Consider the following 12,254-nt stretch of genomic DNA (forward strand, 5'->3'; position numbering starts at 1 on the left):
ATTTTTAATCAGTCTTGAAAGAAAGAAAATTACTGGGAAAACTCAGAGCCACAGAATATAGAAGCAGTTGGTGCTTTTCTCTTTAAAGGTTGGGCTAGTATCTATCAAAATAACCTTGCTTCTAATTAGAACTTTACTGTAACTTTTCTAAGCAAAAAATGTTAAGACCAGAAAGCAAGTGCAAAAAAAATCAGCCCATTCTTCTTAGCACTTTTCTCTCTGTTACTCTCTTAATCAAATGCAGTCTTGTCACTTTAGTCATTCTGTTGGAAACTCTTTGGTTTTGTGCTTCTTGTTTGTCTTTTGTTGAAATGTCAGGAGTTATTACCCTGGGTGCCAGTAGTGATCAGTTAGCTGGCATAGAAGCTGAATGAGAAATCTGGAAACAGATGCTCCCTTCACTCATGGTAGATTTATAGGTGCTTGGCATGCAGGTTTAGTAATTAACCTTTTTCTGTCAGGCATCTTTTAGGGTAACTTGGATACATGGTGGCATGGTAAGATAGCTTGCCTGAAAGGGCCATCTCTTCAGGCACTTTAAAAAAAAAAAAATCCAGAAAAACCATGCCAAGCGGAAAGCCAATGTCACCTGCATATTCAAAGTAATACCCTTTCTAAATCCTGAGGCAGTGTTGTCACCATATCAGAATGTTTTTTGCATTTTCTGTTTGAAAGCTATTAAAATGTGACAAATGAAGATGATGACTTGCATCTTGATGAATGATTATACCCTTTAAAGCATGAAATCTGCTTACAGGTCATCTTTCTCTTAATTCCTCTTGCCACCTGTGAAATATTGAGTGGCTCCTATTTTTAGATCAGCTTCTAAACTCCCCTTAGGTGTGTGAGTTTAGAACAGGTGGCTATTAGCATGTGGTGCTGCAGAAGGACACAGGTGTTGCACATTCACTGCTTGGGGCTTTGGAGTAGAACAAGCAGCTCACTTGGGCCTCAAGTGATGCTGAAACAATTGACTGCCACCACTTTAAACTGGGAGCACCTCCTGTTAGTCTTCCCGCCCAATTTGTCTCCAGTTCCTTTCATGGGATTGTCAGGGTTGATTGCTGCTGCATCTTCTTGATCGCTCTTCTAGAAGCTTCTGTGTGTTCTCTTCATCAGCAGCAGTTCCATAGGATTCCTTAGGAAGTTGGTCACAGATGGAGATGGACACAGACTTGAGGAAAGAGAAGAATAGAGCTGAGCAGTTTCCGTAAGGACAGAACAGAAAAGGCTCAGAGGTTCTTCTGAATAGTGGCTTGTTTGAACTGACCCACAATAAACTTGCTGCTCTACTTGTTCATCTTTTCTGCATCACCCATGTGCCCCTCTGTGCTGACTTGTAAACACTTGCTTCCAGAGGGACCGCCTGCTTCCTCTGCTTCACTGCGTTTAATTAAAGCATTTGTCCTCAACTGCAGGCCTTGTGCAACCGTAGTTCTTTTGATCACAGGCAGCAATTTTTCTATTGGAGCATATATAGTGTCTTAGCAGGTGTCCAAATATGCTTCATAGCTTTCGGGCTTTGTAGAACTTCTTGAATGTCCTATTAAATACAGAGCAAATAGCTTTCTGTGCGTGATGTTTTATGTCTTCTCAGTACTTCAATACCCTTAGCCTGGGTAGCTTGGGAAGCTAGTGCAACTTCCTAGACATAGCTCACCAGGAAAACATTGATGTGATTTCATGTGCACATAGTCAGCACTCCAACTTGTAAGATGAAAAAGTGATTTTATTTTTTTTATGTAAAATGTGTGAAGTGAAAAACTACTGGTGGTTTTACTTTTTTTTCCTTCCAGCTATCTGTAATACTATGCTGTCTAGTAATTTTTTGATTTTGTAGGACTCCTCAAAATATATATACCATGCATATAGCTTCTGTTGTCCAGCCTTCTGGTTTAGTGCTGGTTTCATGTTCCCTGGAAATAGTCTTTTTTGACAGAATTCTATTTAAAACAGGTATATCGACAGCAGATTTGAGTCCTCATACTTCTTTAAAGTATTAGTCAGTTGCATTAATCATATCATGAATATACATGGTAATTTGAAAGCATTGAATAATAATTTGAAAAATTTCCAAAGTGTTTAATGTGTACCTGTCTCATAATGTCGATAAACATGTACATATGTATGAAGAGCAATATATATTGCCAGTCTTTCCTCTTCTGTTTTTGTTCACGACTTCTGATTTGCTGTTCTATCTGTGGCTCCTTTTGGAACTGAGGGAGGAAACATTTAACCATTACTATTTTCAAAAACATCAACTGCTTTACAAGAAGGCTAAATATAGAATGCCTGTGCTAACTTGTGCCATCTGTTGGGTGCTTGGCTTGCATCAAAACTGCACTCGTCCAGTACTTTCTTAAGGCCTTTTGCTGTGTTGATGCCATGGTCTTTGTGCTGGCTGTATGAAAAAGCACTGTTTGGTCTGAGGAGAAGACATGAAGCTAGTCTGGATACAGCAGTATTTCAAATTCTGTGAGGCTGCTGGCTGATGCTATGCTATAGAATTAAATACTTCTAAGCTTGTGTCCACTGCTGAGCTTCTAAAAGATGCTTTTGAAGTATACACCAATGATAGATGCTAAAATGTTAATCGATTCGACAGGCTTATGATTTATCAGGGAGCACCGGAGCTGAAGTGGGGGAGCATGGGTTATCACCAGTGTCTTGACATAGCTGTGGAAGATGGGAACAAACACTTTATCCTTATTGCAGAATTTACTTCTTGGGACTTGTCTAAAGCTTTCTGCCCTGCTACCTTTTGAAAGCAAGAAGTATGTGTGCATAAAAGAAACGGGGAAGTGGGTAAAATAGTGTCAAATTTTAGACAAATGGATTAAATAAAACCTGGATAGCTTGTAGTCGTATTTGCACTTGTCTGAAAGAGAAGTGGAAAATGAGAGTTAAAACGGGAAGTGGATGATGAATCACTGCTCTCAAAACATTTCTACTGTTGTCCTTTTCTTTAGGGTGGAAAGTGCAACTGCTTTAGAGATTGTGTTTTCAAAGTAAACACTTACAAAGAGTTTTAATTAAGTTATTGCAAACACTGGGTTTTGTTCCTGCAGGAATTGGTTATAGTTAATTGGTAAAATTGCTGTAGGATGATGTCTCTCGGACTGTTTAATTTTGTTCTGCCAAAATGAAGTATCTAAGGAAAGATAAAAGGTACAAAGGCTGTAACTGAAATGCTGATCTTATTGCAGGTTTTCAACAACAGACTCCTGGCCACTGGCTGGGATGTCTTGGAGCTAAAGTAATTTTAATACATGTGATATTAATTGGTAAGCTCTGCTTAGATTTAACTGCACTATCATTTTGAACTGTGTGTATTAGTGTGTGTATTAGTAAGCTTACTAGAAAAGCAATATTCAGTGTTCTGAAGAAGTGACACGCAATTACTCTCTTTATGTACTCAGACTGTAAGATTGTCATAGCAGATTTTCTGACGCTCCTGTTCTTTCACCTCTCTTTTCTTTAGAAAAGAATGACTGAAGATTAGTTGTTTGTTGGAAACTAAGAAACACAGAGCCCAGATCTCTCTTACCTGGCAATTACCTTCTTTAGGAAAGAGGCTTGCCTCAGGAGACTCTTTGTAAGTGGTGCATGTCTACCAATAGTGTTTTAAAAAGTAGTGAAGTAAATAATCATTACAGTCAGTACTTTTTGAATCAATTAAAGTTTTAACGCTGTACAGACAATACCTGCTATATTGTGATATTTAGGCAGACAGTTCTAATTGCAATAGAATGAAACATTTTCCATGTCGTTATTGAATAGAAGATTAAAATACTAGCCACAAGTACTTCCAAATAAAAATCATCCTCTCTAAATTACACAATTCGCTTATTTTCTGTGTAAACTCTACAAGCATATATGTGTGTTTACACACACATATATGTACACAAATGTATGAATGGCTATTCAATTTCAATCTTTGTAGCAAAAGCCTAAAGCGGTGCAAGGTGTATGAGAGGATTTTCACCACTTTACAGCACTAAAAGGTTTATCATCTCCATTTCATTATAGGTATATTAAATGCAGTATACAGTTTGAAGCCTTATAGTTCTATTTTTAAGTTAGTTACTGCACATAGAGAAGCTGGTGCATGTATTATTGTTAAGTTCTGCTCCAGAACAATTGAGTTTTGAATAGAAAGGATTAATAAAGAGACTGAAAAATTAAAAACTATGACATAAGAACTATTTTTATGACTGCATTAAGATATGTAGGCTCTAGTTTGTTTACTGACAGGTTTGAAAGCTTGATGACTGGTAAATGAACTTGCAGAGAGACTGTATCAGTCTTAAACACTCTGCACATGCTTCAGCAGGTTGCAATAAATGGAAGGCTGAGAGAAGAGCAAGTTCAGTTGCATTCCATCAAAGGCACTTTCCTTCTGCTAGTTAATGAAAACAACCTGGGAGCTTGTAACTGCACACATATGAGGGGGGAAAAACAATTTTAAGTTTACTTTTTCTACAGCTCTGTATGAGCTGTATTCTAGAGTTAATTTTTAGAGCAAACTTGAATGCACAGCTAAGCAGTGGTGGACTGAAAGTGCTGATACACCATTAATAACGATATTGCAGATGCTGGTGCTTCAGTGAGTTTATGGACTGACAATTCATTTGAATAGAGAGAGCAAGCCAAAAAAGGAGGTTTTAAAATAGGGATCATACAATGGACTGTTGTTGCAATGCAGACAGTTAGGTAAGTAGTGATAAATAGATAGACTGCACGTTGATGGCAATTATTGCGTGCTCTGTTTTGGAAGCTTCTGGCAAGTACAGCATTGTTAGTGCAGGCTGTTAGCCTGTTGTCGAACTTCACTTCTGTAATAGAATTGTGGTTAGAGTCCTTGAGACAGGTACCTAATCTTTTGTTCCGCATGCCTATTTCGCTCTTGTTACATGGTAATACTGCACGCTGTCACTGTTGGCACTGCTCTGAACGCTCTGCCTGCAGAGATAGGAAATACAGGAAATTCTGATGACCAGCTCCAAGTCGCTCACATTCCTGCAACGTCACTCAGAGCCCCTGTTGTTAGGAGACGGTCGTGTTTCCGTAGTAAACTGTAGGTCTACAGCCTGAAGCCCTTCAGGGTGGAACTTGGCAAACAGGCCAGGCCTGGTTTTGCTGCCATTGAGCTCAACTACAGGATTGCAAACTGAAAGAGCAAAGTGAGTCTTGTGAGGGCTTTGAAACAGATTTTGCATCGAGGATGCTTTGCATGGCAAAACCAACTTTTCCCAAGGATTCTTGTACATGCATGCATGCACACACGCTTTTTGTTGAGGAAGTGGATTGTTCTGCTTGAAGAGAATTTATCCGAGAGGGAAAAATGACTAAACAGGCAAACAACCCAGCTCAGATGCTGTTTGAGGTTGGCCAATTAAAGCTACACTGCAGCAGATGATTTGATAACTGGTAAACGTGAATTCTAAAAGCAGCATTTTTTTACCAAGAATCATAAGCTCTCTACTATAGAGAGCTTTACACTAGAGAAGACTGCTGTGTTTGCTGGGATGTTTGGGTGTCAATAGTAGTCTATCTGTGGCAAAATGGAGCTTCCTCTGGGCTCAGCTGTTCTGCCCAGAAGTCAAGATTATTAGCCTCAGCTGAACTCAGAGTTTTAGATATCGAAGTCTCTGGGTGTCCAAATAGACAGAAATTCATGTGTAAAATGTTCAACAGAAGAGTGGCATTACAGAGGTTCTGAATTTATTTTGGTTTGGGGTTTTTTCCCTCCCTGTTTTTAATTTAATTTAGCCATTGTGCTATTTTGACCTTTGTTATGGTCACTCATGCAGTGTTAATTGAGAGATGAAATTCTGGTTTTGTTTATGTAATTGTATCATTTAATAATAGGCTCTTGTACAGCAAACCAGGTATTTCAGAGTGAGGAACGAATGAGGGTAACTAAAAAAAAAAAAGGAATTTCAATTTTAAGAAGTCTTAAGCCAAAGTGTATCCAAATTCTGTTGTCAAGTTTTTTTTCTGCATTTATGCAGTCTAGACAGTTGCTTTATGTATGTCAACTTTATTTTTAACTTATTCTAGGAATTAAGAGCAACTTGGCTAAACACAGCTCGCAAGTGATAAAGGCTGTGAAAGCACAGAAAATCGCAATATAACCAGAAACTTAGTGTGCTCAGTGTGTTGAATCCAGGTCCATATGAAAGGTTTTGTGGCACTGCAGTGTTAAATTCTCTAATTTATCTGGTGTTTGAAAATGACTCACCTGAACACACATATTAATTTTGTATGATTCTTTCCTGCCTGTAACAATGAAAATATTGGAGGCTACTTGAATTATTAACTCTTCAGAGTCCTAAATCTGGCATCCTTCCTGCAAGTTAAGAGAGGGTCTGAAGCTGCAGAGACCCTTTTGGTTTGTGGTTTTGCTATCTGGGAACAGTTCAGGATTCCAAAGATTACAACAGGCCCATGGAAGACCTCTAACATTACGGGTAGAAATACAATGCAGAAAGAAAATGGCTCTTCTTTTTTTCGTGAAAAAGCATGCAAATGATGCAGAAGCTGCTTAACTGAAGGAGTTGCCTGTTGGTAAAATCTTCTTGAATGTCGATGGCAGTGCTTCCATTGCCTGGCTTTTAATGTTAATCCACAGCCCTGTTATGTCTCTCGTTCTCAACACCACACATGACTTCGCCTCTGGAAGCCTTTTTTTTTTTTTAAGTAGGTTACTCTGGAGGTTAAGATGTGCCTCACTGAAGTTTGTTGTACTTGGATTGCAGATTTATCTGTCCTGCCCCATTTCCTTTTGTCCATCTGTCCATATGCACATGCCACTCAAGCCTTGTATGTTGGGGCTTGTTTTGCATTAAAAGATATCAAAAATTACAGTTTACCCCTGATCTCTGCTCTAGATAAGGTAAAGGGTTCCTAAATCATGAATTAGTGATGCAACCCCATGTATATTGCATTAGGGCAAGGAACAACACAGCAATGTACTAATGTACTAATTCAGTATAAACTAGCACAGAGTGGCACAAAGCTACAGTATTCTGCAGTATTTGTGAACTGAGGGCTTGACATGGCACTTTCCTACATAAAAAGGGTTGCATTGTGCACAAAGTTGTGAAAGAAACACTGCCATTCAGTGTGTTTCAGCTGTTTATCTGGAGGGAGTTAGTATTTGCTGTCTAGTTTGGTTTTTTTTTTTTTAGAACTGGCCAGAGACCTTGCATGATCAGCACAGAGCTGCTCACAAATATTTTGCCAACCCCCATAACAATGAAGTCTTAAGTCAAGCATGTATAGAATTTGTAGGTGGTTTAGTTCTGTCTCCCATTTACATCAATTTAAGAATAAAGCTTGTTCATTTTAATCTAACACTATGTCTGTATTCCTTGAATTCATATGTCACCAGTCTTCTAGTGCCACGTACCACTATGTTAGAAATAACCATGACTTGAAGAAAAAGCTGACATTAAAATTGTCTGCTTAGCTTGGGTGGACTGTATTGCAGCTGTTCTGAGTGGAAAGAATTTAGCAGCTTCAGCTAATGCTGATTGTGTGTGGAATATCATGCATCTGCTGATGAAAGGCAAAAGCCATTTCCTGTCTTTGAGCATAATGTGGTTTCTGTAGCGTTCTGTGACGTTCATTAAAGGTCTCCAATTCTTGACTGTATTGCTGTAAAAGAATTGACCAGTGGCATAGTTCAGCTTTCTACCTCCTGAGGTGTCACATTGGCCCTGGAACTCCTTTAGATTAATTTTCTTAAGCTACTAAGACTCTTCTGTAATCATTTTGTTGCAATGTGCTGCTTGGAGCTTGCTCTCATCTTGTCATTGCAGATGTGATAGTAGTAACCTACACCCTCAACCTCTGGCAACTCTGCCAAATCTTGCTGAGACGGTTGAAATTTATCCCTCCCAACACAGAGGTGTGATGGAATGGCTGTACATCCGTGTCTCTTCACAGTATGCATGATAGCATTGCTTATGTACAACAACGGGTTTTTAGTAGCTGCATTATTTACCTTTTTTGCTTTGGCTCTTTTTGCCTCTTCTCCTCGCCACAATTATTTTTGCAAAGACTTCAATTGTGTTTGCACATTCAAACTACTGAATATTTTGTAAGGCAGACTTCTCATTTGCTACTCGGTATTTAGAACTGCATCTACCATTGCAGAGACAAGGAATCCCCTCAATTTCAATAGAACAGTTTTCTACATCCCCTCTTTCATCCTGCTGTGTGGTATTTACTATAGCACAATGGATGTTGCGTCTTTCCCTAAAAGAGAGCACTAGTAGTTTCGTTGCTGGCTGGTAGTACCCAAGCAGTTAGTCCCCTGGGGCAGAAAATACTGTAGGTGGTTGCATTGATACAAACTACTTGTTAAGTCTTTGCTGCTTGGAAGCAGGAGACTAGTTAAGAAAGTGAGAAAATATTGAATTAAAATGCCTTTGAGAGTTCTAAGCTAGCTGAAGCTTAAAGCCAGATGATTTTGAATTGTGCATATACCTGTACTAGGATGAATCCTACTTAGATTTGCTGTGGGGCAGAAAGGGTTTGCAAGTTACTGTCCCTTGTACACTCAACACTGAGAATGAGACACAAAATTGGAAAAGCCATATAAAAATCATGCAGCAAGATCTGTGCTGACTGTGTGTCACTTATTCATAATGCAGTTCCTTAGGATTAGATAACGTGGCAGATTTCTTGGTTTTCCTGAAGCCTTCTCTGCAATCATGAAAACAGTTTAAAAACTTATTCCTGCAAAGTCTATTAAGAAGATTGAGCCAGACTTTCTGATATGACTTTCAATATCTCAGTGGATTTGAATGACGCTTGCCTTGCAGTACAGAGAGGAAACAATCGATTTTTATTTCTACAATTGCTTGCATGGCTGCATGTTTACTATGCAGGCAATATCAAACTGTCAGACATAGATCAATTATTTCCATGACAGAAACAGTGTTGCTCTGCCATCTTATGGCACAGCTGAAAACAGAACAGGACACTTCCTAATTTAGTTTCAGTGAAGATTACTTTATGCATATTTATGTGGGGCAGCTAAAAGAATAAATATGAATGCAGTTGATTCTGCTATTGGCTGTATTTTGTTTAGAAATAAAGAAAATATCCCATCATTGTTCAGTAATCCTGTTTGGCTTATCTTTCCCCATCTCTCTGAAATTTCTCAGAGACAAAATTAGAAAGGCAAACGCCCAGCTAGAACTCAATCTGGCCGTGGTCATAAAGGACAACAAAAAGTGTTTTTACAAATACATTAACAACAAAAAGAGAGGCAAGGAGAATCTCCATCCCTTATTGGATATGTGGGGGAATGTTGTCTCTAAGGATGACATAAGGCTGAGGTGCTTAATGCCTTCTTTGCCTCAGTCTTTAATAGCCAGTCCAGGTATCCACAGGGTATTCAGCCCCCTGAGCTGGAAGGCAGGGATGGAGAGCAGAGTAAACTCCCCATAATCCAGCAGGAAGCAATTAAGGACCTGTTAAGTTACCTGGACACCCACAAGTCTATGGGGCCTGGTGGGATCCACCTGAGAGCACTGAGGGAGCTGGCAGAGGAGCTTGCCCAGACCCTCTCCATCATTTATCATCAGTCCTGGTTAACAGGGGAGGTCCCAGATGACTGGAGACTTGCCAATGTGATGCCCGTCTACAGGAAGGGCCAGAGGGAGGATCCTGGGAACTACAGGCCTGTCAGCCTGTCAACCTCTGTACCAGGGAAGATTATGGGAAGGTTCATCTTGACGGTGGTCACAGGGCATCTGCAGGACAACCAAGGGCTCAGACCCAGCCAGCATGGGTTCATGAAAGGCAGGTCCTACTTGACCAGCCTGATCTCCTTCTATGGCCAGGTGACCCGCCTAGTGGATGAGGGAAAGGCTGTGGATGTTGTCTACCTGAACTTTAGTAAAGCCTTTGACAGCATCTTCCACAGCATTCTCCTAGAGAAACTGGTGGCTCGTGGCCTAGACAGGTTTACTCTTCGCTGGGTGAGGAACTGGCTGGGTGGCCGAGCCCAGAGAGTCGTGGTGAACGGCGTTAAATCCGGCTGGCGGCCGGTCACAAGTGGTGGTCCCCAGGGCTCAGTTCTGGGGCCGGTCTTGTTCAATATCTTTATTGATGACCGGGATGAGGGGATGGAGTTCTCCCTCAGTGAGTTTGCAGATGACACCAAGTTGGGTGGGAGTGTTGATCTGCTGGAGGGTAGGAGGGCTCTGCAGAGGGATCTGGACAGGCTGGATCGATGGGCCAAGGTCAACTGTATGAGGTTTAATAAGGCCAAGGGCCGGGTCCTGCACTTGGGTCACAACAACCCCATGCAACGTGACAGGCTTGGGGAGGAGTGGCTGGAGAGCTGCCTGGCGGAAAAGGACCTGGGGGTGCTGGTTGACAGCCGGCTGAATATGAGCCGGCAGTGTGCCCAGGTGGCCAAGAAGGCCAACAGCATCCTGGCCTGTATCAGCAATAGTGTGGCCAGCAGGAGTATGGACGTGATTGTATCCCTGTAGTCGGCACTGGTGAGGCTGCAGCTTGAATCCTGTGTTCAGTCTTGGACCCCTCACTACAAAAAGGACGTTGAGGTGCTGGAGCGTGCCCAAAGAAGGGCAACGAAGCTGGTGAGGGGTCTGGAGCACAAGTCTTATGGGGAGTGGCTGAGGGAACTGGGGTTGTTTAGTCTAGAGAAGAGGAGGCTGAGGGGAGACCTTATTGCTCTCTACAACTACCTGAAAGGGGGTTGTGGTGAGGTGGGTGTTGGTCTCTTCTGCCAAGTAACTAGCGATAGGACAAGAGGAAATGGCCTCAATTTGCACCAGGGGAGGTTTATGCTGGATATTAGGAAAAATTTTTTTACGGAGAGAGCAGTCAAGCATTGGAACAGGCTGCCCAGGGAGGTGGTGGAGTCACCAGCACTGGAAGTGTTCCAAAAATGTGTAGGTGTGGCACTTCAGGACATGGTTTAGTGGGCTTGGTGGTGTTGGGTTGATGGTTGGACTTGATAATCTTGAACGTCTTTTCCAACCTTAATGATGCTGTGATTCTGTGAAATTACGTTGTCTTTGGGCTTAGGCTGACTTGGCTTGTACTTTCATAATTTTTACGTTACTCTGGTGGTATATGATAGTAGACAGAAGACTAAGTTCTGTTTTTAACTGTTGCAGGCTTCCTTTCTGTCTCTCTTTTTCTCTGTGTCTCCATTTCCATATTTAAATATGGGGACTGTGAATCTTGTGATTTTTCTCAAAGAAACCCAAAACTTGCTACTCAGATTTCAGCCTGGAAAGTACCCCTGAAGATTTTTAAATCCACCTTTCTACAGTTCTGGCACAGTATAAATAGCTCTATGAGCATGCTACTTGGTCACTGTTCTCTGCTCTCTTCTGGCTTGACCTCTCAGGCTAAACCAGTAGCTGAGGGCTGTGAACCTGCGCTCTGATTCTCCTTATGCTGCTTGCATTTACCCCTGGTCCTGAAAATAAGTTATTTAGCCATGGAGACCAAGCCTGGCCAAGAGCAAACAGACTGTGGTTATGTGCCAGTTTTCTGTAACAGTGGAAGCTGGTCTCTGTTGACTGATCAAGAGCAAATACCTAGATTACTTTTTGACTTCCTTCTCCTGAACTTCTAAGCTAGTTTGACAAAACATTCATCTCTGCCTACCGTTCGGCCTCAGTTCCTTCTCTTTGTAAGGCAGTGGTACCCTCCGTGAAATAGGCTGTGCAATGATACCAAGAGCTTTGGACTTCCAGTGCTGAGCTTAGCAGGCACCTGGAGTGCTGTCCTTTTGTCCTGTTCTTGATGTGATGTGAACTACGGACACTGTACTGGCAGCATGGCCATGCTGACATAATACCTTTTTATCTTCAGTATGTTTCTGAAGAAGCATGCAAGAATTCATCTTGCCACTGTTTGCCTGAGGTGGTGTATTTATGTGTTTTGAGCATTTTTTTAGCACTGTAATACTGTGTTTTTCCCATGTTAAAATCAGACATTAAAATGTATTCAATGTCCTCTCCAAAAATCAAGTAATTTGTCGCATTTATTTTGGACTCTGTGTCTGTTATGCATCAACTTAGTAAGAGACGTGCGGTTGATTTGATGTAATTACTATGAATGCCTTCTATATAGCAGAAAAATTCTCCTTTTATGCCTTACTCTGTTACGACATTTTGAACCTTGTTGTAAGAAAGTATATAATCAGAGCTTGCTGGCAAATGTGTATCTGGGGCAAGAGTACCTGGAGTTGG

Source organism: Phaethon aethereus (genome assembly GCF_964289735.1).
Source record: "Phaethon aethereus genome assembly, chromosome: 5".
Classification (NCBI taxonomy): Eukaryota; Metazoa; Chordata; class Aves; order Phaethontiformes; family Phaethontidae; genus Phaethon; species Phaethon aethereus.